General features: G+C 41.8%; 1 protein-coding gene across 1 annotated transcript in view; it reads left to right on the top strand.

Moving 5' to 3' along the window:
• The first annotated feature begins 8,412 nt into the window (after positions 1-8,412).
• Positions 8,413-24,059, top strand: part of GPR19 (G protein-coupled receptor 19) — a 28,378-nt gene continuing 12,731 nt past the window's right edge. Inside the window, exon 1 of the mRNA XM_003934527.3 lies at positions 8,413-8,627. The gene's annotated coding sequence lies outside the window, so the exon portion shown is untranslated. The remainder of the gene's footprint in view (positions 8,628-24,059) is intronic.

A 24,059-nucleotide genomic window follows, 5' to 3' on the forward strand; every position in this document is an offset into this window, starting at 1 on the left:
GCGGCAAGATGTAAGGAAACAAGTCAGGAAAAGAGAGAAGTGGTCACACTCTTTTCCTGAATCTAGGCTTCTCTATCTACAGAAGGCATAAACTGGGAGTAGGGAGAAATGCCTAAACTAAGTCAGGTGCCAACTTTTGACTGTTATACAGGACTGGATATTTTAGTTATTACCATCTCTTAACTAAAGGTGACCAGAAAAAGTAACAGAACCACCCAAGTTTTAATTCAGGAATAGGGGAAGAGCCAACCTTGCCACCAAACACCCTTGAAGGGAATTTTCAAAGGGACAGCGGAAAATAAAATGAAGTGGTTTTAGGTTAATCTCAAAAGTCATGCTTATTCAGTGTGCTGTTACACTATTGTTGAGCACCCACTTTACTGTTTTAGATACTAGAGGTATAAACATCATAGACATCTGCCTTACAAGAATCTATGAGTTCTAGGCAATCATTTAAGTACTATATGTGAAAATTAAAGTACTATAGCAAAAAGGAAGATGTGAGTAACTTATTTTGGAAGGGTACAGAGTGGGGGAGAAATAGAACTGTAGATAAGATAAAACCCATCAGAGCTTGAAAGAGTAGATGTTCACAAAGAGGACAAGGCAGAGAAACTGTGTCAAGTCTAAGCCAAGGAGGCATGAAACAACATGGCGGATGTATGGAAGCAGTGCAAGCAGTGTGAAGGGCATGGTTGTTCAGCAGGTGTCTCAAATGGAGGGAAATGGAAGTCATATGGGTTGAGGAGTTTAGACCAGAGCTATTGGCAGGCTCATTCTGGAGAGTTAATGGAATTTTAGAAGCATACACCATGATACCATTCATTTCATCTATCAGTCATTCTTCTTCCGTTTGCCCTTGCCTTTTATAAAAGTGGCCAACAGCCCTTTCTAGAGAGTGCTGAGAAGGTAGTTTGGGAACTTTTCTTCATCCTATTCTCCCATCTGGTTGGATCTGGCCTGTATCTGACTTAGGCTAGGTCAAACAGACTCTGCCTCCAAAGAATTTAGAGCCAGAACATTGAGAGACTAGGTCACTCTGACAGGAGCATTGAATTTATAAGGACATGAATTTCAGCTCCAAGGCCACCAAAATGGCGGCCTCCAAGGGGCAGCCATTTTGGAGCCAGTAATACAATAAAGGACAAAAAGAACTAGTTGATCTCTCAAGAGGTCAGTGAATGCAGCTAATGAGACAGAATTGGAGGCAGTAGGCCATGTAGCCTCAGAGAGAAAGAAAGAGACAGTAGCTACCTTGACTCTGACCACTTTCAGGACACTTGATTCAGTCCTGTCTAAGATCTGGCTGCCACTTTTTGTTCTTGAGTTCCCTGTACTTCCCCCTGAGTCATAATAAATCCATCTCGACCTAAGGGGCTTTCTTTTTCTCCTTAGACAACAGTGTTATGTGCTCAACTATGTTCTCCCCTTCTTAATGTTCTTTGTCCTAATAAAACCATGTATCTTCCACATTAGGGATACACATGTATAGCAAAGACACTTATTTAACTCACTACAGTTCAGATATCTCATGATGATGTAGGTCCTTTCTTTTGTCTAGAGTTTTCACCCATTAGTCATCTATTTATTACTGCATACCAGTATTCCCCACAGTTTAGTATCTTGAAAGAATAATATCAAGTTCAACAGAGCTTAAAAAAAAACAAGCAAACAAAAACATTATGTCATAGTTTCTGTGGATCAGGAATTTGGGAGCAGCTTAACTAGGCCATCTGGCTTCAGATCTCTCACAAAGCTGTAGTTGAGATGTTGGCTAGGGGTATGGCCACTTGACTAGGGCTGGAAAATCTGCTTCGAAGGCTGTTCACTCACAAGGTCGGCCAGTTAGTGCTGGTCGATGAGAAGCCTCGGTTTTCTATGTGTGGGCCTCTTCACAAGGCAGCTTGAGTTTCCTCAAGAAACTCAAGGATGTGGTAGCTGGCTTGCCCAGAATAAGTAATCCAAGAAGGTGAGAGCCAGGTAGAAACTGTCAGAGAATCGCTTCTATCACATTCTGTTTATTAGAAAGAAGTAACTAAGTCTATCCCACATTCAAGGGAAGGTGGATGAGGTTTCACATCTGAAACCTAATGTGGCAGCCAGAGCTTACTTAGATGCATTCTTTGAAGGCGTATCAAAGAATTTGTGGATATATTTTAAAACCACCACAACCTGTTAGGTTACAGGAAAAAAAAAAACCCAAAGTGTCCAATCCTGTTCCAAATATAGTTCAATTTCATTCGGTTCCTTTTGATAGTATAAGTCTCCTATAATACCTCCCAAAGAGGTCCTGTCATCTTTTCTGATGATATTTGTATGGAGGGAAGCAGGGGTATAATTACATATCTTTGTGGCACTGATGAGAGAGATGGTACCTCCTGGCTTCATTCTGGACCTAGAGTATGCACTGAGTGGTAGCTTCAGGTTTCCAGGACGACACCCTGATGTAGTTTGAATATTTGTCCCCAATAAATATCATGTTGAATTGTAATCCCTGGTGTTGGAAGTGGGGCCTGGTGGGAGATGTTTGGGTCACAGGGCAGATTCCTCATGTCTTGGTGCTGTTCTCACTATAGTGAGTGAATTCTCTTAAGATCTGCTTGTGTAAGTGTGTGGCACCACCCCCAACTCTCTCTCTTGGTCCTCCTTTTGCCATGTGACATATAAGCTTCTGCTTCACCTTCTGCCATAAGTAAAAGCTCCCTGAGGCCTCCCCAGAGCCTGAGCAGATGTGGGCACCAGGCCTCCTGTACAGCCTGCCTAAGTGTACAATTAAACCTCTTTTCTTTATAAATTACTCAACCTCAGGTATTTCTTCATAGCAATGCAAGAAGAACCTAATACATACTCCTTATCTATCTGATCCCTGGGGAACATGCTGTCCTGGGATGCTGAAGCCTGCAGCTGGTGAACTCATGGCCCATCTTTGGATTAGACAAATCTCCCAGGGAGTGTTGGCCACCTCCCCGGGCAGACTCAGTACCCCTGTCCCCTGCTGTGGGGTTACCTTGACTTGGCTGTGGCAGGCCTACTGGCTGTTAGTTCAGCATCCTTCAAGAGAACAGAAAGGCTTGGAATAATTGATTGCCCTATCTCTGTCTGACCATGCTATTGTGGACTTGGCCCAAACAGCCATAGAAATGCAAGGAATTTGGTATGAGAGACTTGGGCAGTTGTCTCAAAAAGGGCGTCAAGGCAGAAATCCCTTACCCTGAACACTGCTCTCAACATGGAGGTAACTCCCTGTGATAGGCAGCTTTTTATTTCATGATTTGACTTTTTGATGAGTCCAAGTTAGTTCTCTGTAGAACATTCTCATTCTTGATTTGGCTGATTATTTCCTCATAATATCTTATTACTTGTTTCTCCAACTCTTGCCTTTTTATTTAAAAAAAAAAAAAAAAAAAGTAGGCTGGGCGTGTTGGTTCATGCCTGTAATCCCAGCACATTGGGAGGCTGAGGCAGGAGGATCACAAGGTCAGGAGTTTGAGACCAGCCTGACCAACATAGTAAAACCCCATCTCTACTAAAAATACAAAAATTAGCTGGGCGTGGTGGCACACACCTGTAATCCCAGTTACTCAGGGGGCTGAGGCAGGAGAATCGCTTGAACCCAGGAGTAGAGGTTGCAGTGAGTGGAGATCACACCATTGCACTCCAGCCTGGGCAAGAGAGCTAGACTCCATGTCAAAAAAAAAAGTAGACATTATATGTACAGATTTGATTATATCTAACATTTTTAGAAAGAATACTTCAGTAACATTGATAGGTTATAGCATTTCAGGTTAGGCACTTAATTTCAGCTTGTCTCACTACTAGTAATGCTAAATTTGGTCACATGGTTAAGTTGATGACCTCCTTCCCACTGTCTCCACTGAAAATGGACACACATCCTTTGCACTTTATAAGTTAATCTACAAATAACCTGTTCAACAACTTTTCATCTTACAGTGTGAACACCATTTGTGATCTTCTCCTGAGTCGGTTATTTCACTGGGGGCTGCAAAAATGGTGTTCTAACTATAGTAGTCTGTATTTATTAACTAGCATTTTATGTAAAGAAGAGCTTTTTTTTTTTTTTTAGATGGAGTTTTCCCTCTTCTTGCCCAGGCTGGAGTGCAATGGCACAATCTCAGCTCACTGCAACCTCCACCTCCGGGTTCAAGTGATTCTCCTGCCCCAGCCTCCCAAGTAGCTGGGACTGCAGGCATACACCAACACACCCTGCTAGTTTTTGTATTTTTAGTAGAGATGGGGTTTTGCCATGTTGGCCAGGCTGGTCTTGAACTCTGACCTCAGGTGATCCCACAGGCCTCAGCCTCCCAAAGTGCTAGGATTAGAGGCATGAGCCACTGCATCCAGCCAAGCTTTCTTTCTTTTAAGAGATGGGGGTCTAGCTCTGTCTCCCAGGCTGGAGTGCAGTGGCACCATCAGAGCTCACTGAAGCCTCACCCACCTAGGTGCAAGCGATCCTCCCACCTCAGCCTTCTGTGTTGCTGGGACTACAGGCACATGCCACCATCCTCACTAAGAGCTTTCTTTTAAGAAAACTATTTTAGTGAATTTCTCAGTGGACTACTGGGTAGTGGTTTGTTTTCAATTTCATTGAAAGCACTTGGAAAGCTCCTGATTTTTAAAAGGATTTGTTACCCAAGTATTGGAGCTATTCACTTTCTCAATACTATCTCCAGTATTTTCAGTTATTTCTATGTTTGGTCCCCAGGAGGTTTTTTAATTCAGGCAATGCAGGATTTGAGGTAAAGGTGGAAAAGAGGGTCAGCAGTCTATGGTAAGATGAAAGAAAAGCTAGGTGGAAACCAAGAACCAGCATGACATCTCGACTGCTCTAGTTCTCAGAAAAGCAGTTTTAAAATGCATACTTGTAGAAGTTGAGGATCTGGAAATTAGTTCCCACAAAACTCTGCATGCTTTGGGACCCTTTGGAAAGTTTTTGTGTGAAGCCAGAGCTCTACAGGACAGAACACTGAGCAAAGTCTTCCAGGTTTGGTTGATGACAAGCTAAGAGCAGAGCTAAAGGAATTTAGACTGGCTTTGGAAACGTTAGCCTGGATTTCAAGCCTATTGTCTTGTTCCTATTTTGAATTCAGAGGCCAAATACTAATTTCTTTTTTTCCATTCCTTTTGTAACATCTAAACAGTGCCAAAACCCTATCTCCAGGGCAAATGGACTTCCCAGGCAGATGAGAAAAATATCACATTACTCATGTTCAAAATATTACCTCAGTTACACAAGCATTGTGGAATTCTGTGCGTTTGGATGGAAGACAACTGTTTCTTTATCTTCTTCAAATGTCAGGAGTAAGTTTGGTGATTATAAGTACAATATATTTTAAGCAGAATTAGTGTGATATATAACATGTTTTATGACCACCCTTAATAAAATTTTGGGTTATGATTCCTTATAAAATGATTTTTAAATATCATTAAGCCATAATATATACATGCAGTCATCCTGGAAGGAATAAATGCTTTGGTCATTTTTTTGGTTTCAGATAATTTAAAGCAATCTTTTTGATTTCTCATGTCAAGGGGCCATAGTAGCAAGTCACAACACATTAAATCGACCAGTTATTTTAGTCTAATCCATTATTCATGATGCAGAATAGTACACTATGCCTGCTCTGGAGGCTGAGTCAGTGGTTCCAAATCCTGGCTCCCACACTATGCAGCTTTGGGCACATTACTTATCCTCCCTAAGCCTCCATTTCTTCGTCTGTGAAATAGAAATGCCAGTAATAATATTCATCTCGTTGGGTTGATAGGATTAAATGATATAATGTATATAAATATCTGGGCACATGTTAAATGTTAGTTGTTCTTATTGTCATCGTATTTATTCTTGACTAAGAGAGGAGATGACATCCAAGTCACCAGCCTGCTGACTCAAAGAATTTCTTCAAACACTTATCTAACTTTCTTGATAAATGAAATTTCTTAAAATGTCAAGTGTTATAATTAACAGTTGAATTTCTCTGAGTCTTACATAGAAAACTAGAATTAACCTCACTCCTCCTAAAATAAAAGTAGAAAATATGATCAGGATATTGATCCAGGAAGGACCTTTGGTTTCTTGAAATTATACTCCAGCTTCCCTGTGCCACCTCTTTCCTTACAAAGTTTTCATTTCTGTACATGCGAGTCAGCATTCCTCTTCAAAAAAATAAATATTCTGAATTGCCTGGTTAGGATTCTGAGTTAGAAACAACTAGTTATAGGCCAGTGTTATAAGATAAATGTATAGTCAGTTTATATTTCTGACTTGGAGTAATCCAAATACTACCCAAGCATTAACAAAATTTATATTTATTTAAAATAATTTGGCAACTCACATTAAAAGAAAATTTGTCTTTTCTCCCATTGTATTATAAAGAATCCTCACATTATTCCTTGTATCAACAATTAGGTGTGACTCCAAAGTATCTCCCAATTAAGGCTGTTAGGACTTAGCTAATGGCTTCCCAAAAGTCAGATCTTCTAAACTGAGGAGAAACAGATTTCTTAAGTTCTTTCCACCATCCTGTGATGGCACTTTATGGTCATTCTATGAAGCTGGAATTTTCATTCAGTTGCACCTAACTAGATTTTTTTTTTTTTTTTTTTTTTTCTGAGACAGAGTCTCACTCTGTCACCAGACTGGAGTGCAATGGCATGATCTCAGTTCACTGCAAACTCCGCCTCCCAGGTTCAAGCAATTCTCCTGCCTCAGCCTCCTGAGCAGCTGGGATTACAGGCGTGCATCACCATGCCCAGCTAATTTTTGTATTTTTAGTAGAAACGGGGTTTCACCATGTTGGCCAGGCTGGTCTCGAACTCCTAACCTTATGATCCACCTGCTTTGGCCTCCCGAAATGCTGGGATTACAGGTGTGAGCCAATGTGCCTGGCCCCTAACTAGATTGATTGATTGATTGATTGATTGATTGATTGATTTTTGAGATAGAGTCTCACTCTGTTTCACAGGGTGGAGTGCAGTGGTGCAATCTCAGCTCACTGCAACCTCCACCTCCTGGGTTCAAGCAGTTCTCTGCCTCGGCCTCACTAGTAGCTGGGATTATAGGCACTCAGGATTATGCCCAGCTAATTTTTGTATTTTTAGTAGAGATGGGGTTTCACCATCTTGGCCAGGCTGGTATTGAATTCCTGACCTCGTGATCCACCCACCCCAGCCTCCCAAAGTGCTGGGATTACAGGCATGAGCCACCGTACCTGGCCGCCTAACTAGATTTTTAAGGAAAAAAAGCAGAGGAGGATGGGGAGAATAACTGTTGCAGTGTCCATACTAATTCCTAGAATCCTTTCAAGATTTAGGATCAGCAACAATCTAATTTGGCTCTGAGAATACTAGCTGAAATCCCTCCTCAGCAATTCAGTCCTTTTCCCTCTGCCTTTCTTTAGTCAGCAGGGTCCCATGGTGACCGGTTTTAAAAGAAATTATCCTCTTCAGCAGTTACCTAGCACCATGGCAACCAGGACGTCAGCAAAGCAGGATAGACCCTGCACAAAACAGCTCCAACCAGGCTCCCTCCCTCCTTCTCCACTTCAGTCCTGCCTGAGGCCTAGGGATGGGGCTAATGACATCTGCATTTGTACATCCAATAATTCCTATGTGTTTCTGTGGTTTTTCCCATAAGCATAGATATTTGGGCATACTGTAAACTATATTATAGAAATCTCCCTTCCCCTGCACAAAAGAAGCATAGATCATATTTAATGGGTGGGGACGTGTGATGGAATGGGGACAGGGAGGTAGGTATGAGATGGTCTTTTGGGTTTAAGGAAATATAAAAATCATGTTTGAGTTTATAAGGTAACAGTAAGCTGATAGTAGGGGAAGTCAGAGCCCTAAACATATGGTATGGTTTATATTTAGGCATAGGACCTCAGGGAAATTTTAAAAAATATTTGTATTTACTTGTGAGTGAATTAGACAATGGCTTTAACAAGCACTGAAGGGGTTGCAATGCTGTCCGTGGTGCTGAACACTCCATTGTCCCAGATGTGTGCTAAGGGGGGGATCCAGAGGGAGATTAAGGAACACCTTGCCAGGTCAGGGTACTGACTGAAAGAAAGAGAGGGGTTGAGGAGAAAGCATCATTTATCTCCCATATGGAGCAACTCCGAATGCTCAGGATAAAATCTTCAGATGGAAAAAAGAGAAAGTAGAGAAGGCAGGGGGTTTGGGTGATTGAATCTTCCCCTTTTCATATGGAGATTTTTGGCCGGAGCCAATCAGGGCAGAGATTTCTGCTGCTTTGCTCCCGAAAGGAAAAGTGGGGGAAGGGAGAGAGAAGATGGCTACATTCTCTCCTTCAGCCACATGATCCATTTCCCATGTGACACATTCCAGAGCCTTAGAAAGGAGAAGGGAGGGGCATCAAGAGAGTGGGGCTGGGGGCGGGAAGATGGTTTAACAGTCTACCCTGCACAGCGTCATCTTGTCTCCCTAACAGGAAGCAGGCTGTGAGCCAAGGGGAAGGCAGAGGACAGAAATGAATGTGTTTCCAGGCTTTCTTGGTGGTTTATGGCATTCTCCAAACTCCTATGCAAGGGCTATTCCTGACCAAGAAGATCTAAGGAGAACGTCTCTGAAATCAAGTCCGGATGAAGGTATGTGATAGGGATCCCTTGGTATTGCGACTGAAATTTGACTCAGAGGACATAATACCTTCTTTTTTTCCAGGCAATTTGGAGATTTTTATCCTGCCTTAGATGCTGGTTAGGGGCTTTAGATTTGTTACCAGTCCAGAAAAGATACCTAGGGAGTTCTGTAAAATGATAATTCGTCAGAGTATGTGCCTGTTGAAAAACTGGATGGAAATTGTGTATAGTGATAATTAATGAAACAAAGCATTCATTGATGAAAAGGATTTTTCCCCCTTGAATCCTGGAAAGAGGGAAAAAAAATTACCGAAACCAACTAGGTTTCATCATCACTGCAATAAAAGCCTGTTTCATCCCTTTTCAGCTGCTTATTCTATGCCCATGTTCCTAGAGGTTATTGGCAGTGGCTTGGGGAGCCGAAGTGGGCAGGTGTGCTACTCCTTTGCGCTGTGCGATCATCTTCCTTCTGATGTTCCTGGTACCAGGAGTCTCGTGATTGTTCCCAGCTCTGATTTAGGACAGTAGACTGCCACAGAATTTCACATCTTGTAGAATTGCTAGCAACAAGGCCCTGGGGAGGTTCTCAAAGGAATCTTCCAAAGTTACAGGCTAAAATCATCAACCATGAACTCAAATTTTCATATCTTTGACTATTTCCAGAACAAAGAGAGGAGCTAGCAAATTTAAATTTTATTTTGTATTTATTTAACAGATACTTAGAAAGTTCTTGCTATGTGCAAGGCACTGTTCTAAGCACAAACAGTCATTGAATCCTTATAACAACACTTTGAGGAAGATTTTATTACCCACATTTTAAAGATGAAGAAACAGAGGCACAGAGAAGTTAGGGAACTTTCCAAAGGTCACACAGCTAGCAAATAGTAGAAGCAGAAATTGGACCTATGAAGCTTGACCCCAAAGCCCATGCTCTTAACCACTGAGCTTTGCTGCCTGCCTGCTCATATTATTTCAAATGATGTCAGTGTCAGTTTGGCTTCAAATTTTGTTCAGCTGATGCTACTAGAAGATTGAATTGGCTTGCTTTGCTAAAAGGGATCCCCAGAGAAAACTATATTTAATCTTAAATTATCCCTATAGTCACATTCTGTACCCCCAAGTAACTTAGTAAGTAATTGCTGTTCTATTTCTCTTGTGCTGTATAGATCTCTATAGTAAAACACTACGTTACTATGGTGACCAACAGATGTCTAAAGAAAAAAGAAATCTAGAATTTTATCATGGGTTTTTAAAAATCAAACCTAGAAACACTCTTCCATCCTCAGAACCTAGTAAGACCAGCCTAAGCATATTGTCTTTAAAAGCACCTACCTAGTTCTCAAAATAAAATAAATAGATTAAAAACTTCTGAAATTGGCCGGGCACGGTGGCTCAAGCCTGTAATCCCAGCACTTTGGGAGGCCGAGGCGGGTGGATCACAAGGTCGAGAGATCGAGACCATCCTGGTCAACATGGTGAAACCCCGTCTCTACTAAAAATACTAAAAAAAATTAGCTGGGCATGGTGGTGTGTGCCTGTAATCCCAGCTACTCAGGAGGCTGAGGCAGGAGAATTGCTTGAACCCAGGAGGCGGAGGTTGCGGTGAGCCGAGATCGCGCCATTGCACTCCAGCCTGGGTAACAAGAGCGAAACTCCGTCTCCAAAAAAAAAAAAAAAAAAAAAAAAAAAAAAAAAAAAAAACTTCTAAAATTATGTATATAAACTATAATATCAAACTGACTGGATTTATTGTTTTAAATGATGTTATCATACCTTAAAGTAAGGGAACAGATTTCTTTTGCAAATTATTTTAGGTTTTTAAGGATAAAAGAGGAGCTTTGCTAATAACTTTAACTGCTAGAAATTTCTGAGATACAAAGATTTCCTTTTTTTGATCTGTGTAGATTTCCTTCTGGTCTTTGATAATAAAAGATGACTGATCTGACTCCTATAAGCTATGGAAAAACTGAGAGAAGCTACTAGTTCCCTTCACGGTTTTATTGCACAGTACTTTAAAAAGTAATTGTGGGCCGCGCACGGTGGCTCAAGCCTGTAATCCCAGCACTTTGGGAGGCCGAGGCGGGTGGATCACAACGAGAGATCGAGACCAACCTGGTCAACATGGTGAAACCCCGTCTCTACTAAAAATACAAAAAAAAAAATTAGCTGGGCATGGTGGCACGTGCCTATAATCCCAGCTACTCAGGAGGCTGAGGCAGGAGAATTGCCTGTACCCAGGAGGCGGAGGTTGCGGTGAGCCGAGATCGCGCCATTGCACTCCAGCCTGGGTAACAGAGCGAAACTCTGTCTCAAAAAAAAAATAAATAAATAAAAAATTAAAAAATTTAAAAAAAGTAATTGTGTTCCCTACAATATTTAACTTTAGTCTTTAAGCTTAAGCCTTTGATCCCTGCTGAAATCTACATTTCCCTGGGACAACTAACACTTTTATGCTATTATAGTCACAGGAAGTGAGTTCTTGAGGGACAATATCCTTTCCTCTTTGGATTTCTAGCCCTCATCACCAGGCCTTGTTTATGGTTGAGCTCTCAATACATGGTGAATGAAGACTGGGAAGAGTCAAAACAATGACAGTATTCTGCTGGTGCTAATTTGGGAGTCCATGCCTGTTTTATTTTGCGTGTGTTTTTAGGGATGACAGGAGACACATGTGTAGTAAGAATTTGTCAACAGTCAAAATTATTCCTGAAGTTTATGTAGTTAGGCTGGCCCTGGAACAGCAGCAAATTAGGGTTTAGAAAGTACACCTAAATTATTTCCTGGAGATCACCAATTCCCCTGACATTTTTATTAACATTTAGAATGGAGTTCGTCTGATATTTTTATTCATATCTAGATGGAACCACCCCTAACAGTCTTACTTTCCTCTGATGTTTTGCATGGTCCCATCTCCCAGTGTGGAAACAGTTCAACTCGGTTTGAGAGTGAATGTCTTGAGAAGTCAACTCCTGCCCCAGGCAATTCTCTCCTAATTCAGTCTGGCTCCCCGTCCTTAGAACTCCGTATAGAAAGCTCACAGGACTGCAGGACTCTTTCCCAGGGAACTCTGGGATCTTGAGTGTCAGTGTGGGTTAGGGTCAGACTGCCTTTCCCAAACCATGGCAGTTAGGACCGAATGAAGAAACTTGTCCTGGGGCATTTTGAAAGCTTGGTCAGGATTTAAATTCAAGTTCTCAAGATAGTGAGGCTTAAAATAGTCACCCTCCTGATAATATCCACAAACATAACCTATGATTTTTCCATCTAATTAAATCATTAAGGGGTTGTGGATAAGGTGCAGGTCCTTGAATTCTACCAGCATATGCTGCTCACCTCAAGCATTACCTGCTGAGCGAGCTGCACAAAAGAAACAACAGCCCTGATGGAAGCACTAACCAGCTGGCAAGTGCTCCATGCCCCACACACATCCCGGGCTTCTCAGATAGGCAGGCCTAGCACTCACATGAGCCATGGATCTGGAAGCCTAGCTGGGCTTCCTACGCAGCCCTCTGGAATCTAAAAGGGGGCAACCTACTCAACCAGCTAAATGGGAGGATAGAACAGAGGGAGAGAAAGTGGAGAGGCTTCCCCTTAAGAAGAGGCCTTGCCAAGTATGATTTCAACCTAGAGGTGATGGGTGAAAGCAGAAATAAGAAGAGGGAGAATGAGCTAGGGTGAAGAATATGAAAAAGTGATACCTGTGTCCTGCCTTTCAGAAACAACGGCTTGCCTGCAAGTAAACCCTGCCAAATGAGTCAGGGCCTGCCAGGGGGATGATCAAATCCCTTCCTAGGGTGTATGTAGGGAGGGGAGAGAAGAGATAGAAGGACCTAAGTGTGGATGCAGTTTCTTCTCTATCAGCCAAGGTAAAAAAATGGGATGACATGGGAGTTGTGCTCTCTAAGAGGATGGTTTAAAAAGAAAAAAGGGAGGCTGAGTGCCATAACTCACACCTGTAATCCCAGCACTTTGGGAGACTAAGGCGGGAGGATTGATTGAGCCTAGGAGTTTGAGACCAGCCTAAACATAGGGAGACCTTAGGCCGGGCACAGTGCCTCATGCCTGTAATCCCAGCACTTTGGGAGGCCGAGGTGGGCGGATAACTTGAAGTCAGGAGTTTTAGGCCAGCCTGGCCAAAATGGTGAAACCCCCAACTCTACTAAAAATGCAAAAATTAGCCAGGCATGGTGGCAGGTGCCTATAATCTCAGCTATTCAGGAGGCTGAGGCAGGAGAATCACTTGAACCTGGGAGGCAGACGTTGCAGGGAGCTGAGATTGCACCACTGCACTCCAGCCTGGACGACAGAGCAAAACTCTGTCTCAAAAAAAAAAGAAAAAAAGGGAGATCTACAAAAATAGCTGGGTATGGTGGCATGCGCCTGTGGTCCCAGCTACTCAGGAGGCGGAGGTGGGAAGATCGAATGGGCCTGGGAGATTTAGGGTGTAGTGAGCTGTGATCACTCTACTGCACTCCAGCCTGGGTGACAAAGTGAGACCGTATCTCAAAAAACAAAAAATAAAAGGCAAAGGGGGAGTTACCATCATGAATATATTTCCCTGTTTGTAGAGTCATTTTCCCTTGGCCAAACCTTTAAAGCAGTTATCTCCTGGAGCCTTTTATTCAGTATACTCTCCCAGACACTGCAAGTCTGTCATGTTTAATTCTCATAGCAACTCTCTGTGATATGCATTATTAGCCCTAGCTTTGGCTGAGGAAACTGAAGCTCAAAGAGGTTAACTTACCTGCTCAATGTCCACAGGCAGCAAGTGGAGTCAGGATCTGAATCTAGGTCTTTTCATTCTGTGCTCTTTTTACTATATCACAAGTAAATTTCTTTTCTCTGCATTCTTTTGAAACATTTTTGGATATCAGATCAATACAAATATCATTCTAGAAAATTTGGACAGTATAAAGCAGTATAAAAGGATAATGAAAATAAAAATCAGTGTGATCTTGCCACCTGGAAACAATCACTGTTAAAATTTTGGTGTATTTCTTCTCAATTTTTTTCAGTGCATATAATGATAGCAAAAGCAAATGTTTGTTGAGCACTTGCTTTGTTCCAGACATCGTCCTTAGCTCCTTTTTTGCGTAATTTAACTATCATTAAAAAATCAATAGAGTATTGTTGTTATTATTTATTCTAATTTTATTGTTGAAGACACTCAGTAAACACAAACTTGTAAAATAATTTACCAATGGCTACACAGATTATAAGTGATTTGAACCCCAGGCAGGCTGAATCTAGGGCAGGCTTTCTCAACCTTAACACTATTGGCATTTGGGGCCAGATAATTCTTTGTCATGGTGGCAGTGAGGGGGACTGTCCTTGTCATAGTAGTTTTGGTTTTTTGGGTTTTTTTCCACAGAGACAAGGTCTCACTCTGACACCCCGTCTCAAGTGCAGTGGTACAATCATGGCTCACTGCAGCCTCAAACTCCTAGGCTTAAGTTATCCTCCTACCTCAACCTCCAAAGGAGCTGGGACTGTAAGCATGCACCACCATGCCCAGCTAATATTTTTTCAGTTTTTTTGTTGTTGTTGTTGTTGTTTTATAGAGACATGGTCTTACTATGTTGCCCAGGCTTATCTTAAACTTCTGGCCTCAAGTGATCCTCCCACCCCAACCTCCCAATGTCTGCAATTATAAGCATGAACCACTGTGCCCAACCTATTGTAGAATGTTGAGCAGCATCCCTGGTTTCTACCTACCAGATGTCAGTAACACTTCCCTCTCCCAGATGTGACACCTAAACATGTCTCCAGACATTGCCAAATGTTCACTGTGAGGCAGAATTATCTCTGATTGAGAACCACTAATCTAGACCCTGTGCCCTCAGCCACTATATTATACAGCCTCTTCATATTTAATATGCACATGAAGAGCCAGACGTGGTGGCTCATGCCTATAATCCTAGTACTTTTGGAGGCCGAGGTGGGCAGATCACTTGAGGTCAGGAGTTTGAGACCAGCCTGAGCAACATGGTGAAACCCCTTCTCTACAAAAAAAATACAAAAATTAGCTGGGCGTGGTGGCATGTGCCTGTAATTCCAGCTACTCAGGAGGCTGAGGCACAAGAATCTCTCCAACCCAGGAGGCACAGGTTGTAGTGAGTCGAGATGGCACCACTGCCCTCCAGCCTGGGTAACCGAGTGAGACTGTGTCTCAAAATAAAATATTAGGTCAGTACAAAAGTAATTGCAGTTTTTGCCATTACTTTTCTTGGGAAAAACTGCAGCTGCTTTTGCACCACCCCAATAAAGTAAAAAAAAAAGAAAAAAGAAAAAAGAAAAAAGAAATGAAATGCACATAAAGATATTTTATTCTATATCCAAAGAGGGAAATAAATCTTCAAATTTGGGTGCAGGCCATGAAACTTTGCTGGAATGTCAGTGGCTTTATGGATCAAGAAAAGTACTCATTGGTAGATTCTTATAAAATGCTTATTGGTAGACTCAGAGTACTGGTTATATGCTCACAGTTGCCCAATAGAGAGAATAACTGCAGTTTTCTCTCTTATAACCTTTCCCTGGTTCCCTGGGCCAAGCACCTTAGCCTTTAAGAATTTAGATTTCATGGTACATTCACATCATATTAGGAACGTGTATGTCAACAAAGGTGTCAAAATATATTGCTGTGACCCAAACACAGCATGCTGCAAATACCTGCTTACTAATAAATAATTAGTGGTTTTATTTTTTACAATTAATTAGAATAAATTTAAGGATACATAAATATAACAATTTTTTTTTCAGTATGATTCTTAGGTAGAGATTAAAGGGCTAGAATTACAGGTCAAGCTCCTAGAATTGCCCATAATTCTGGATATATCCATGAGGATATATCACACATATGAACACATTTGTCATGTGTCTCTGAAAAAGAAAGATTGAAAATTGCTGTCATAGGTGATTGATATGCAGAGAGCATTGAATTAAGAAGCACTGAGAAGTGATCATTTATAAACTGTCTAAAAACAGATGGCATTGAATATATATATTATCCAGGTGAAATATACATAAATACATGTTCATCCATGTTTTCATATAGTGGCATAATTTGTCCATGAAAAAATACACGTTAATGCAATATTAAAGTTAACATCTGTGGCCAGATGCAGTGGCACATGCCTGTGATCCCAGCACTTTGGGAGGCTGAGATGGTCGGATTACTTGAGGCCAGGAGTTCAAGACCTGGCCAACATGGTGAACTCCATGTCTACTAAAAATACAAAAATTAACTGCATGTGGTGCACATGCCTGTAATCCCAACTACTTGGGAGGCTGAGGCACAAGAATCGCTTCAACCCAGGAGGCAAAGGTTGTGGTGAGCCAAGAATGCACTACTGCACTCCAGGCTGGGCAACAGAAAGAGACTCTGTCTCAAAAAAAAAACAAAATTAACATTTACTTTATAAACTTGAAGGTTGCTTTCTAGAAAACCCTGACTGAGGGAAGTGATACAGATGAAAGTTAACCTGGAATGTTGACGTGAGATGTGAGACCGAAGGTGAATGCTCCTGAGAAACGTGCTTAGTAACTTCCTGCCCAGTGCCTATATTCGTATTGTTTTGTTTTGTTTTTGTTTTTGTTTTTAAAGCAAGTGCTGCCACATCTGGCTAATTCTTTCATTTATAGATAGTACGTGTTGCCCACTTTTCTCCTAGATTGTCAATTGTCTTTGACTTTGTTGATTTTATTTTTTTATTCAGAAGTTTTCTTTTTTTTTCTTTTTGAGATGGAGTCTTGCTCTGGCACCCAGGATGGAGTGCAGAGGCATGATCTCGGCTCACTGCAACCTCCACCTCCTGGGTTCAATCGATTCTCCTGCTCCGGCCTCCCAAGTAGCTGGGACTACAGGTGCATGCCACCATGCCCAGCTAATTTTTGTATTTTTAGTAGAGGCGATATTTCACCAGGTTAGCCAGGATAGTCTTGACCTCTTGACCTCGTGATCCGGCCGCCTCCGCCTCCCAAAGTGCTGGGATTACAGGCATGAGCTACCATGCCCGGCCTATACTCGTTTCTTAACAAGTCCTTCACTTTCTTTTTAAATAGCTGTAAATCCCAACTACTTCATTGCTCTTTGCTTTGACTTTTATTAAGTCTAGTCTTTGCCTCTTGATACTGAAATCAGAACTTAGAAATGAAACCAAACATTTACCTCCAAAACAACTGGCTTCCTTTAACTCAATGAGCGCACAGCAGGTGTTCAAAAAATATTTGCTGTAATGAATTGAATTTAGTGAGGTGCAAATTCCTTGGCCAAATTGTTTTCTTCAGAAGTTGAAAGACCTTGTACTAGGAAGAAAGGTGTAGAAAACTGACAGAGGACACTCGGTTCTAGAAATGTTTCTCTTCTCTGAGAGGTTTGGTATTAAATAGAACGGAAAGCAAACACAAGCGGCAGGTTCTCTTTGACCAGACCACTGCTTGCAAGGAATCTTCAGTAAGAAGTTGTTGAAATTTTGAGGATAATTACTGTGGAAGGCTGGCCTGGACCCTAGGTAAAATTCATCTATCCTTTGGAGACCCATGCTACTGATCTTTGATATAAAAAACTACCAGTGCTGGGTCCCCAGCAGCCCTGAACAACTTCCCATTCCTCCCATCAAAATGCACTTTCAGGACAAGCTCCCTGCCAGATGAAAGTGGTGGGTTATAAATTAAATGAGCTCATCTCAGATATGTCCACCTGTCACTTTTTGCTGCTCATTGAGCTGAAATGACCTTACAAATCATCTAGGCAAACTTATGCATATTGTACACATGGAAACAGATTCAGGGAGATTGATTTACAAGGTCCTTATGCTGAAATAATAATAAGACCGGGGTCTTTTGACTTGTTCAGTGCTTAAAATCAGAATTAGAACCCAGGTTTCTTAGCCCCCAGCCCAATGTGTAAGGTGAAGTAGAAAGCACTATACTTTTTAAGATTTTTGGTTTTGTAATATTTCAGATGCTAGTGGGGTAGTAGAAGGTGATACAATGACTGGTATGAATTTTAGTACTCACACTCAGTTATGTAAGAAATGCTATCCTAGTTTCTATTGCTGCTGTAACAAGTTAACACAAATTTAGTGGCTTAAGATAACACTGTTTGTTATCTCACAGTTCTGCAGGTCAGAAGTCTGTGTAGGTTTGGCTGGGTTCTCTGCTTAGTCTCCCAGAGTGAAAATCAAGATCTTAGCAGGACTGTGATCCTTTTTAGAGGCTCTGAGGTTGACTGCCCTTCCAGGTTTATTCAGATTGTTGGCAGAATCCAGTGCCTTGTGATTGCAAGACTAAGATCCTATTTTCTTGATGGCTATCAGGTGGGAGCCACCATACCTCCTAGAGGCCTCATCCTGGTCCATCTTTGTGGGCCCCTGCATCTCAGAGCCTGCAATAGCATGCCAATTCTTTCTCATGCTTGGAGTCTCTTTTTGACTTCTCCTGCTACTGCTGGAGAAAGTTCTCTGCATTTAAAGGCTCCTGTGATTAGATTGGGGCTACCTGGATAATCCGGATAATCTCCCTACTTTAAGGTTCATAATCTTCATTATTATGCAGAATCTGTTTTGCTATATAACATAATGAATGCACAGGTTCCAGGGATTCGAGCATGGATGTCTTTGGGGGACCATTCTGCCTACTACTCAAATTATTTCCTTTAAATAATGGCAAGGCTCTATCCTACCAGGATGATTGGAACATCAGTGGCAAACATTACGGAGACTCCTTTCCTCTTCTTAGGTCCTGGGATTCTTACACAGAACAAAATCTATGGGGGTACTTTGTTCCTTTCAGCTCCTCTTATACCTCTTTCACCCTAACCTGCTCCCCACATGATAATTTATGTTCTTTTGTCTACAAAAAACTCTGAATTGCCTCCAGGATAACAGACTATTACAACAGTCCTAAGTCCAGCCCTCATGGATCCTAAAACATTGTTAAGGACCTGGAACATGGCTGGGACCTAAGGCAGCATGTTGGCTACACTCTCTTGTCAAATATTTATTTATTTGGTAGCGATAGGGTCTGACTATGTTGCCCAGGCTGTGATAGCCTCTCTCTCTCTTTTTTTTTTTTTCTTTTTGAGACAGTCTGGCTCCTTTGCCAAGGCTGGAGTGCAGTGGCTCCATCTCAGCTCACTGCAAACTCCACCTGGGTTCAAACAACAGGGGTCCTGCTGAGTCTACCTTAGATGAGCCATTCTTCATCATCTCTGCTGCTGCTTCCACTGCCTCCCCAACCCCAGCCCAGGGGAGGGTCCTCACCATGCTCTCTTATAGCAGCCTACTCTTCTTTCATTGGACTTACTACATACAACTTACTACATTCATTTCTTCTTATCTGTGTATTACTCTCCACCCCTCTACAACTAATTAGACTATGATTTTCGTGAAGGTAGGGATACAGTTTTCTTTACAATTGTGTATCTACTTATTAACATAGTGCATTTTGGAGCATAGTATGATCTTAGTATATCTTTATGGAGTGATGCGAATTGATTAAAATGGGCAAAGGTTTTCAAAAGACATTTTTCCAAACTTACATATTCAGTAGCCAACTGGTATCTCTACATGGATATCTAGTGGGAATTTAACTTGTCTAAAATAGTATTACTGATTTCAAGCTCCCTAAAATTTTTTTCTCTTGCTCTCAGGCTCTCAAAACTAGGAGTTAAGCCCATCCCCTAATCCAATCACACATCAACTAATCTTGTTGGGTCTGTCTCCATAATATTTCCAATATTTCCTTTTTTCTTTTCTTTTTTTTTTTTTTTGAGATGGAGTCATACTCTGTTGCCCAGGCTGGAGTGCAGTGGTGTGATCTTGGCCAATTGCAATCTCTGCCTCCCAGGTTAAAGCAATTCTCCTGCTTCAGCCTCCTGAGCAGCTGGGACTACAGGCACATACCACCACACCCAGCTAATGTTTGTATTTTTAGCAGAGATGGGGTTTCACCATATGGACCAGGCCAGGTCTTGAACTCCAACCTTGTGATCCACCCACCTTGGCCTCCCAAAGTGCTGGGATTATAGGCAAGAGCCACTGCGCCCGGCCAATATTTTCAATATTTATCTACTTTTCTCCACTACACTGCTACCACCCTGGTCTAAGCCACCATCATCACTTACTTAGATTATTGTAATAGTATCTTATTTATTTATTTAGAGATAGGGTCTCACTGTGTCATCCAGGCTGGAGCACAGCAGTGCGCTCACAGCTTACTACAGCCTCAACCTCCTGGGCTCAAGCAGTTCTCCTGCCTCAGCTTCCCACCACACAAAACTAATTTTTATTTATTTATTTGGTAGAGATAGGGTCTATGTTGCCCAGGCTGTAATAGTCTCTCTCTCTTTTTTAAAATTATACTTTAAGTTCTGGGGTACATGTGCAGATCTTGCAGGATTGTTACATAGGTATAGATATGCCGTGGTGGTTTGCTGCCTCCATCCACCCTTCACCTACGTTAGGTATTTCTGCTAATGTTATCCCTCCCCAACCTCCCCACCCCCTGCTATCCCTCCCCTAGCCCCCGACCCTGCAACAGACCCCAGTGTGTGATGCTCCCCTCCCTGTGTCCATATGTTCTTATTGTTCAACACCCACTTATGAGTGAGAACATGCGGTGTTTGGTTTTCTGTTCTTGTGTCAGTTTGCTGAGAATGATGGTTTCCAGATTCATCCATGTCCCTGTAAAGGACATGAACTCATCCTTTTTTATGGCTGCATAGTATTCCATGGTGTATATGTGCCACATTTTCTTTATCTAGTCTATCCATTTTTTTTTTTTTTTTTTTTTTTTTTTGAGATGGAGTCTGGCTCTGTTACCCAGGGTGGAGTACAGTGGTACGATCCTGGCTCACTGTAACCTCTACCTCCTGAGTTCAAGTGATTCTCTTGCCTCAGCCTCCCAAGTAGCTGGGATTACAGGTGCCCACTACCATCCTGGGCTAACTTTCATATTTTTAGTAGAGACACAGTTTTGCCTAACTACGGCCTAACTATTTGCCTGACTTTATTTGTTTTGCCCAGCTAAAGAAATAAAAATGTCAGTAATTCAGAAATGATTAGTGCTGTGTAGAAAAATAAAGCAGGATGAGGGCCCAAGAACTGATGGGAAATGGAGCGGCAGATAGTTGTTAGTTGGTTACCCAGTGACCATTCCCAGCTCCTCCCTCTCCTGCCTCTTACTTAAGAGGCTAAAAAGGGAAGATAGTAATTTCCCCGCTATCCCTTGCAGCTAGGTGTGGTCACATCCGTATAATCTTCTTCTATCTGGAGACAACAGAAAGTCTCCTGGAAGGGTGTTGGGAGGTTCTTGGAAAAAATACTTCTTCCTTGATAAAAGAAAAGAGGTGTGTGGTGGGTATTCTCATGGGCTTTGGCTGCCTCTCTGCTTCTTGCCTCTGCAAACTGTCATAGGAAGGTGTCAGGGCACTGGGTGGTATCTTCTGAGGTCAGGGGAACTCCTGAGACTGACCGAGACACAGTGCCCTGACACTGGTGCTGCTAGAACACTCACCTCCAGACTTGCTAAATAAGCATCAGTATCTTTATGGCTTAAGCCACTTTGAGTTTTGTTACGTGCCTCTGAAAGTATTCTGACTGAAACAGGGTCTGGTTTTTTGTTTTTGTTTTTGGTGGTTTTTGTTTTTGAGAGAGAGAGAGAGAGAGAGTCTCACTCTGTCACCTGGGCTGGAGTGCAGTGGCACAGTCTCCACTCACTGCAACCTCCACCTGCCAGGTTCAAGGGATTCTCCTGCCTCAGCCTCCCAAATAGCTGGGATTACAGGCACCTGCCACTACGCCCAGTTAATTTTTTGTATTTTTAGTAGAGATGGGTTTCACCATGTTGGCCAGGCTGGCCTAGATCTCCTGACCTCATGATTTGCCCACCTCAGCCTCCCAAAGTGCTGGGATTACAGAGTCTGGTTTTAGATGGAGTGGTTAGAGAAGGGTTCTCTGAAGAGATTCTGTTGCATCTGAAACTCCAATGACAGGAAGCCAGCCGTAATATTCAGGCAGAAGAAATAATGAGTGCAAAGACCCTGGTGCAGAAATGAGCTTCTTATGTGGCTGTAGCACATAAATGCCAAAGAAAATGATAAATATAATATAATACAATATATATTATAACTGGAAAGGTGGGCAAGAGTAGGATCACACGGGACATTGTAAGGCATGGTTTTATTCTATTGAAGGAAAATCCATCACAGGTTTTAGGCAAAGGAGTGAAATTAATATGACATGGTTTTTTTTTAACCCTCTCACCCCAATTTATGTTTTTAAAATGCAACTTTAGTTGTTGTGTAGGTGGCCAAAAGTAGAAGCAGGGAGAATAGTTAAGAGGCTATTACACCCAGCACTTTGGGAAGCCGAGGCAGGTGGTAACTTGAGGTTAGGAGTTCGAGACCAGCTGGGCCAACATGGTGAAACCCCCATCTCTACTAAAAATACAAAAATTAGCCGGGCGTGGTGGTGTGTGCCTGTAATCCCAACTATTCAGTAGGCTGTGGCAGGGGACTTGCTTGAACTCAGGAGGCAGATGTTGCAGTGAGCCGAGATCATGCCACTGCACTCTAGCCTGGGCAACAAAGCAAGACTCCATCCCCCCACCCCCCCAAAAAAAAACAGGGATCTTGTCTGTCTAATTATTATAACATCTGTGTCCCCAGCAATGAACACAACTCTGTCCATACTAAGTGATTTTTTAAAAAATAGGCAAATGTTATGATTGAAGACTATTTTGCACATAGTCTTCAATCATAACAAAATGATCATTTCTTAGGGTGAATTTTTCTTTTTTTGGAGATGGAATATTGTTCTGTTACCCAGGCTGGAGTGCAGTGGTGTGATCTCGGCTCACTGCAACTTCCACCTCTAGGGTTCAAGCAATTCTCCTGCCTCCCAAGTAACTGGGATTACAGGCACCTGCCATCATGTCTGTCTAATTTTTTTTTTTTTTTTTTTTTTTTTTTTTTTGAGACAGAGTTTCACTCTTGTTACCCAGAGTGCAATGGTGCGATCTCGGCTCACCGCAACCTCTGCCTCCTGGGTTCAGGCAATTCTCCTGCCTCAGCCTTCTGAGTAGCTGGGATTACAGGCACATGCCACCATGCCCAGCTAATGTTTTGTATTTTTAGTAGAGATGGGGTTTCACCATGTTGACTAGGATGGTCTCGATCTCTTGACCTTGTGATCCACCCACCTCGGCCTCCTAAAGTGCTGGGATTACAGGCTTGAGCCACTGCACCCGGCTAATTTTTGTTTTTTTTAGTGGAGATGGGGATTCACCATGTTGGCCAAGCTGGTCTCAAAACTCCTAACCTCAAGTGATCACCTACCTTGGCATCCCAGTGTGCTGGAATTATAAGCGTGAGTCATCACAAATGGCCAGGGTGAAATTTTTTTTGCACTTGTTTCTTTTACATTTTATCTTACTTCACAGATTTTGTGTGAATGTAGGGAGGTAGGGAAGTTCAGGATTAAACCTGCAGCTGGGTCCTGTATACACGAAACTCTTCTAAGCTACTACGCAGCTGTTGGGATGAGAAATATTAGATAGTATTCTTTATACATCCGTAGAGGTGGTCACCCCTAAAGAGTTGCCAACATGACCTAACATTTTTTTCATGCAATCGTGTTTACAAAGAATTAGGGGTGGACTGCAGCCTGTGGATGACATAAACCTTCATGTGGGGTAAAGCTCAGGCTCCTTTCTGTTATATTCCTTTGGGTAGGGTATCTACCCAGTGGTTATGCATCCCTTCACAAAACTGTCAAGGAGGTAAAGTTTATCTTCTTCACCTTTCACCCTTCACCCAGCCCTTCCCGTAATGACACCCCATCTTAATTCTCTCAGTTTTTAATGGTCCTCATGGCTTTCGCTTTTGGCATCTTTTCTGTTTTCATTTTCACTAATCATAGATTTCAGAGATAGAATGAATGGGTCTCAGAGAGCACTACTCTACTGATAAAATATGAAACTGAGAAAAAATGTACAGCTGGTCTTTAAGACACATTTATATTTTAATAGGGATCTTGACTTTAAAAGAATGATGCTGTAATTGTGAGAGAGGTTAATATTTCCAAATTCGTGTGAAGGATAAAGAAAGAGACCAATGTGATAGGAGAGTAATAGTTCCTTAAATCTAGATAGCCAGGATTTCTGAGCCAGGAATGTTCATGGTTGTTTTAAGCTATTTTGTGAAGTTAGAAGAAGCTGTTTTGAAAATAGTTCTGTTTTAAAATAAGTCATATTCCCTTGAAAGCATATCCAGTTTCCAAAGAAAAAGAAAATATTTCCAGTCTGATCTTGAGAAACTGCTGGATCCCAGTTAGGAAACAGTTTGAAAGGTTGAATTATTATGGAGGAATTATATATATATATATATATATATATATATATATATATATATATATATATAATTTTATATATATATATATA

Source organism: Saimiri boliviensis, chromosome 7, assembly GCF_048565385.1.
Source record: "Saimiri boliviensis isolate mSaiBol1 chromosome 7, mSaiBol1.pri, whole genome shotgun sequence".
NCBI classification, from domain to species: Eukaryota; Metazoa; Chordata; class Mammalia; order Primates; family Cebidae; genus Saimiri; species Saimiri boliviensis.